Source organism: Plectropomus leopardus, chromosome 7 (assembly GCF_026936395.1).
Source record: "Plectropomus leopardus strain MGB_pleo_1.0 chromosome 7, ASM2693639v1, whole genome shotgun sequence".
NCBI classification, from domain to species: Eukaryota; Metazoa; Chordata; class Actinopteri; order Perciformes; family Serranidae; genus Plectropomus; species Plectropomus leopardus.
In genome coordinates, this window is record NC_142182.1 from 15,695,022 (window position 1) to 15,702,562 (window position 7,541).

The window sequence follows — 7,541 nt, forward strand, 5'->3', positions numbered from 1 at the left end:
ATTTGATTTTACAACAGAAGCCTGCTTTATTTAGTGTTTATGGACAACAATCCAAAAACTGGCATATAGAAAAGCGTTAAAGAGATTTAAAAAGAAAATGGCTTCAAAAGTTAAAGTTCAGCAAAACTCTGGTGAGCTGTTGCTGCTCCGCTTGTAAAATTGAAGAAAAGAAAAAGGTGTGCGCGCGGATACACGAAAAGCGCAAAATATGTCATCACTTTAATCAATCTCACAATCTGTACCGTTTATTCTGTAAATATTGATCTTGTTTTCTCTTTACATTTTCCTTCTGAGGAACTCCATAGCTCAACGCCCTCTGGGCAAGTGGGGGACATGTCAAGAGACACTGTTTTACAAACCCAAAACATCAGTAAACATTCCTCATCTATTGTGACCAATCACAAAAATCCTCCAAGGGGCCACATTCCATGTCGTTTAAGCCTGGTGCCAGTAATCCGGACATCCGACTCCAAGGCCTAACTATCCATTAACCTCTGACCTCAAGATAAGGCCCACATAAACAAAGCATAATACACCTCACATGTTTTGTTCCCTTTTTGTGATGGAGCCCTATTGCCATCAAGTGACCTTAATTATCAGTAATCTCGTAACCAACTTTATAGTTACATCTTATTTTGCATTCATTGTATAATGTTAAAAAGTAATCCTATATCTAAGTAATCACCAAGTTTCTTAGGATCAATGGTACAATGTTATGTTATGTGTGGTCATTTCACAGAATTGAGCAAAGGATCTTCAGAATCATGTGTTACATTATATATTGCCTTTAGGTCTCCTAACATGTATTTGAAGTTACTGTGATGAGACTATAGTGGTGCTGAGATGCGTGAATTTCTACACAACGGGTTAGATCGCGTAATTTGTCATAAAGTACAGAGAAATAAATGTCTCCTAAATTACATTAGGTCTTTGTAGTGGACTGCCTTGGCGTGGTCATTACATTTTTCCTCTGAGGAACTCCAGAGCTCAATGTCCCCTGGGCAAGTGGGGGACACGTCAAGAGACACTGTTTTACGAACCCAAAACATCCAACAGGGGGTTGTTAATTAACTTAACTAATACTCCCTGGGGATGTCTGCAAATACGCTCTGCCTTTTAAACCACAGGAAAGTGTCAGTATCTGACACCCTCCATCCTGACATATGGTGGGAGGTAAAGCACTCCGAAGGCCCCATCAGCGTATCACAGGATGTAAGGCGTCTGAATGACCTCCTGGGGTCACCCAGGCAATACCAAGCAACCATCGTATTGCCTCCCCTGCTGAGATAACCAACTGGTCGAACATTGGGTAAAGCCATTATATAACCCTGTGTTGTGATAAACATCTGACAGAATGACTTGGACCAAGGTTGTAAGTTGAAATTTCCCTTTCTTCCCTAATCTTTGTGACTGGAGTTGAGGTTGTCTCCATGCTTCAGTAAACAGATAGGAGCACCTCCCATTCTTTTCATCTCATGTAATTTGAGTGAGTGAGGTAAAGTACGTTTTATTCCCTAGTGGTCTTAGTTATTAGTAAGCTCGTAACCAACTTTGTAGTTACATCTTATTTTGAATTCATTGTATAATGTTAAAAGTAATCCTATATCGAAGTAATCACCAAGTTTCTTAGGATCCATGGTACAATGTTATGTTATGTGTGGTCATTTCACAGAATTGAGCAAAGGATCTTCAGAATCATGTGTTACGTTATAAATTACCTTTAGGTCTCCTAACATGCATTTGAAGTTACTGTGATGAGACTATAGTGGTGAGGAGATACGTGAATTTATACACCACGGGTTAGATCGTGTAATTCGTCATAAAGTTCAGAGACATAAATGTCTCCTATATTACATTAGGTCTTTTAGAAACTTATTCCAGATGTGCGATTGCTCGGTGCAAAAGTTTGCTAACTCCGCCTTCCATCCGCACCCCCAAATCGAAAGATAAAAACTGAGTGACTCACTCTAAGTTTTCTCGCTCTCTCAGCTTTCTCTCTTCTCAAGGCTTCTCTTCTTCTCTCTTCTGAAGTTTTTTTTCGCTCCTTTTTACCGCGGCACTTCTTGTGCATCCGCGCTCGCAACTTTTTTCTTTTCTTCAATTTTATGAGCGGAGCCGCAACAGCTCACCAGAGCTTTGCTGAACTTTAACTTTTGAAGCCATTTTCTTTTTAAATCTCTTTGACGCTTTTCTTTATACCAGCTTTTGGTCAGTTAAGACACTTTTGTAATTTAGTTACATATTTCAAATAATTGAAATAAAAGCACACCAATCTAAGATAAAGCGAATTAACTAATCTACTTAAAGATCGCGTCAGCTAAACCGTTATAGGTTAGACCAAATGAGCTTGTCACCTGTGGGTGCTGAATGATTTCAGACAGTAGATGATGGAAAGGTATTGAAGAAATACCAGACTCTCACAATATCTGCAACAATTGACCTTACAGAACAAGAAAAACTCCATCTGTTTTTGCTAACAGACACCTATAGAAGTCTGCTTTTCTTAGGACTGTACTGGGATGCTGCTATGTCCTTCAAGTCCCATGGGACATTTGTGTGGTTTGATCTGATTGGGATAAACCCATTTAATTTTTCCCTGTCCGTTGGTATCCTTGATTTGGTATACCACCTGGAGAGTTTGTCTGCGATCAAATAAGGATCAGCCCAATGAGGAAGGAACTTGTGTGTAACTCTTCCAGGGCCTTGGTGGACCTTTCCAATTGGCTGGACGAGAGTGTAGTACCACACTTTGTCCCCCACTTGGAGTTCACTGTGGGATGCTTTTTGGTCTTTGTAGTTTTTGTGAGCTTCAGACACATACTTCTTCAATGTGTTGACAACTGTTTGCTTTGTCCATTCCACCCAGCCAGAAGCCTGGGGGTGGTAGCAAATGTGTAAGTTGGCTTTCAAACCCAGTAACTGCCATAGATGTTGCATAACATCAGCTGTGAAATGTGTTCCTCTGTCTGAATTGACCTGACTTGGCAGAGCACCCCAGTCAATTTGAAGGTCTGTAGTGGGAGAGGAGATGTCTCTTTGTTGCAAGGGCGCTCTGTGGTGCAGGTTTGACAGTTGGAACTGGCAGCAGACCAAGCAGCCTTTGATGTTGTTGGCTACGTCTTTTTGCATGTGTGGCAAATAGGTCAGCTGGACAAGCACTCTGAGTGTGGCTTTGATTTGTTTTTGGCCTGTGCACGGAGAGTCATGGGCATGCATCAACATCACCCCCCTGTGGTTCTGAGGACCCACAAGCGCAGGCGAAGTGAGGTCGTCAGAGACATACACAAGAAGGCCTGTGACGAGGCGCAGAGAAGAATGAACACAGAACAAAGATGCCAAGCCAGGAATGAAATTGAAATCGGCGGCAGAGGCATCATTGTCTGAGGCAGTGGAGAGCCAGAGGACAAGCACGTGAATAGCTGGATCAAGACATTGGAGGGAGATAAGGTCAGAAGCTGAGATAGCAGGGGTGACCGAGGGAGGACCAGGGCCTGAAAAAGCAGCCATAAGCTAGGCGGCGGCTGGAGCTGAAGCGACGACACACACAGTCGGGGAGGATGGGCTGGGGAGAAAGTCTGGGTCGAAGTGCCAAAGTGAATCATCGAGAGCAGCCTATTTGGCCAAAGTGCCAGTTTGGTCGTTGAACTCTTTGTCCTGACTGGGAGTGTGAGAGCGACCTCTGACCTTATTCCAGTAGACATGCAAGTCGCGGGTGTCCACCAGGTGATCGCAGACTGTAAACATCTTCTTGTTTTTAAGCGGTCTTCTATCTGAGTTGATGAAACCGTTGCGTTTCCACACAGGCAGGTGGTCTGTATTTTTGGGATAAAGAATTGGCAGAGGTTGATGAACCTGTGCCCAGAGTCTGTGCCTCTCGTTGATAAGATGCAGGATGGCTATAAGATCTTCTGGACTAAACTGAGATGTTTTAAACTTACCTCCTGTGTTGTTACTCTTCCATTGGGAGGTTTCTTTGTTGTCGCCCTTTGTGGATTTCTGACGGTTTGACCTCTGCTGATGCCGAGGGAACTGGTCCCAAAATTTATGTCAGTTTCTCTGACTTCTATCAGTTTGTTGGATCAGAGTCCGTTCCTGTTCCTTAGAGGACTGATTAGTTTGGAGAGGGCGTGCAGCTGCGTTATGCTCTCCACCACTGGGAGCATCCTCCAGCTCCAAAGAGTCACTGTCTATACTCAAGATAGTAGCAGACTCTGCCTGTTTAGCATGTGATTGCCTTTGTCTTGCAAATCCCAGCACAGCAAGGCTGCGTAGTTGCTGGATGGTTGCAGTGCACGGGTTCGCCAAGACACCTAGTTGGTTACTAGTATTTGGATAGAGGTTCTGGACAAAGAGGGTTTTGAAGTTCATGTCCTCCTCCATCACAGGTTTGTTTCAGGTACCAAAGTATGCCTGAAGGAGGCGATAATAGTATTGTTGGGGAGATTCTTGCCTCCCCTGCTTAACTGCAATGGCAGTGGCCAGGCCAGTCTGCACTAGTGGATCCGAAAATTCCTTTTCTAAGGTGTCACAGAGCAACCTATAGGCAGCTCTAACCGGGAAGGGTGGCCGCTCAATGAATTTGCTGACGTCGCGACTGGAGGTCACCCTGATTAGGTACAGCCTGTCGTCGATCGTAGTGTTGGGGAATTTTTGCAAGTAGAAGTCATTCAAGTAAGTTGTGGTATCATGGGAGCCACCAGGACAAGGTTCAAAGTGTGGTATGTTTTGAGCAATCTAATCTAGGTCTTGATCAGAAAGACTCAAAAGAGGTTTGCCAGTTTGGAGGCAGGTAAGATTGTGGAGGCGGAGTTACTCCTGACAAGGGAGGAAGCCACTCTAGGCAAATCAGGTGGAGCCCTGTTGGCCAAAAGAGGGTCTAGTTGGACAGGGGAGAAGAATAGCGAAGGGGAGCCTTCTTGCCCTACCTTGTTGAGTAGCTTGTCTTTCTTATCTTCCTGCAAAGCTTCATCAAGATTTGTCTCTCGGTTCCGACCTATCGCAAGAGAATACTGCAGTTCTCTGCTTAACCACATCCTCGTCTTTGGTAGCTGCTGCATGAGCTGCATCTCCCTTTTGTCAGCTTCAGAGTGCAAACAGTAGGCCCTGTTTTGAGCTTTGAGGTCTTCCATGTGCTCTATTGCACACTGGAGCAGGTGGTTTGACTCATCACAGGCTTGACTTACCTTTTCGAGCTGATGTTGTGTCTTAGCTAGCTCCCGTTCCTTTTTGTGGAGTGACAGTTCCAGCTCTTGAATCTCATCTTTCAATTTTTTCCTCTGATGTGTCATGCTGAGCCCTCAAGTCATCTACATGTGCCTCTGCTTCTGCTGAAGCTCGTTGGGGTGCTTCAAGTTACCTTTGGAGGAGCGTTGATCCCCTCTGCAGTTGTGCAGTTTGTTGTATACGTGATTTCAGCTTACCTGCTGATTGTTCAAGCAGTTGCTGTGCATGTTTGAGCCGTGCAGTCAACACTAAGGCCATGCTACCAAAGACTTTGGTCAGTGTTTTTCCTTTTAATGGGTGAGTCATAGACCATGCCAAGGCAGTCCATTACAGGAGATGCAAGAAAAAAATAAAGTTCATTATCTTGACCTGGTTACACTTTGTCCTTCCAGCAGGACAAAGACAAACAATGACATGGTTCATCACACAGTGTACATCGTCATGCACTGTAAAGAGAGAACACCAAAAGATTAACACGTAGTGTTCGTCAAAAGACGCAAACAATGTGATCAAACAGACAGTGCTACTCATGATGATATGATTAGGAGAGAGAGATGATGATGAGAAATGCGAACTCCCATTACAAGGCTTGGAAGTTAAGCTAATTTAATTAATCTAGATACATCTTCAAATGATATCTAACATGAAAAAGTAATCAAAACTATTAATTTATGTAAATCTGACAAATTTATTATATAACTAATTAGGTAAACCTCTGTGTGTGTTCATACTTTTCTATTTTATTTTAGTCTGTCTGGTTTGCACCTACTTCATTATTTTTATTTGTAAATTCTTGTATTGACCACTGAATGTACTGTTTTAAAACTATTATAATGATAATGGTGAAGTAATGAGTCCTAAAACGCAGAAGTCCATTAGCCTTTTAGCACTTCCAGTTCCCTCGTCTTAAAGTCTATGGGTTTTTTGAATGGGTTTTCGGTAAAAGTTCTGTGGTTAACACAGGCTAAATATTGTCGTTGTTTCTTAAGTAGCAATGATGTGGAGATGATGAAGAAACCTCCGCTGACACCGACTTGGTTGCATAAGAATCAATTTATTACAACGAAGTTCAGCATCCACCAGGCACCATGGGCTGCCTGGGAGAGGATTCAGGATCAATGCGAATCTCTCTCTCTTACAATTCATGCATGTCTCTTATATAGGTACAGGCATCTATACCTTCTTCAGTAAAGCAACTCCTCACCTGCTGTGATCAATCACAAGACCCCACAAGGAGCCGCATTCCATGTTGTTTAAGCCTGGCACCAGTATTCTGCACATGGCTCCCAGGCCTAACCATCCCTAGACCTCTGACCACGAGGTCTCCTCGCCTGACTGAAATAAGAACCATATAAAACAGAGCATAATACACCTCAATATATTGAGACATCTTGTTCTGGAACATAAAATACATCCGGTTAAACCCAGTTTCTTAACTTAACTCGTCGGTTACTAACAAATGGCTAAATAAGACTACAGTTTGTCGGGGACATCAGACGTCATTACACCAGACACAGAAACTCATTAATCCCACTTGTCCACCTTTACAGCTTTACAGAGTTGCATTCTAACTTTTATCTGTTTATAAAATTTTTCGATCATGTTTTAACCTGTTTTTACAGTGTTTGTAGTTGTGATGTTTAAGTCCTGTGATCGTGATGTAGTTTGTGTACAGTGTAAATCTCATAAACTTGTGTTCGTCAGAGAGTTTATTTTTGTGATAATTGCAAATCCCAGTCAAAGTCCCATAAGGGTTGCATTCCGAAACGCATACTTTCTCTTTTTACTTTTAGTTGGTACTATGGCTGCCCTTGCAAAGTATGAACTGTTGCATGTAGTTTGCACATAATCAATACATACTACTTCTTCATAATACTGCACTCTGAACCTTGATCCTCTTTCTCCTAAAACCATGGAGAAAACAAATCACCATTTGCCAAACTCAACAGATGGACGTTAACCCAGAGAGCTCTGCTATTGTTACTTAACAACGTTTAAGTTATAACTGCATACAATTATGGATTGTAACAATATATTTTCATTTTATTAGACTACATATGCATTTCTCTATCATTGTTATGTTCATTTATTTTTGTTGGTGGTTATCTGTATGATTTTTCTTGTTCACTTAAACAATATGTATTGCAATTGTTACCATGTGACTGGTCATTAGTCACTTGTCATTCATCATTGTGGCTTCTGTCAGCTGTTAACCAGCTGTCAAGATGTGACGAATCTGCAGCTGCGCAGAGGATTGTGGGTAAGAACAACCAGAAAAGCATGCTGGCATACTGCCTTTTACATATTTCGTAATGGGA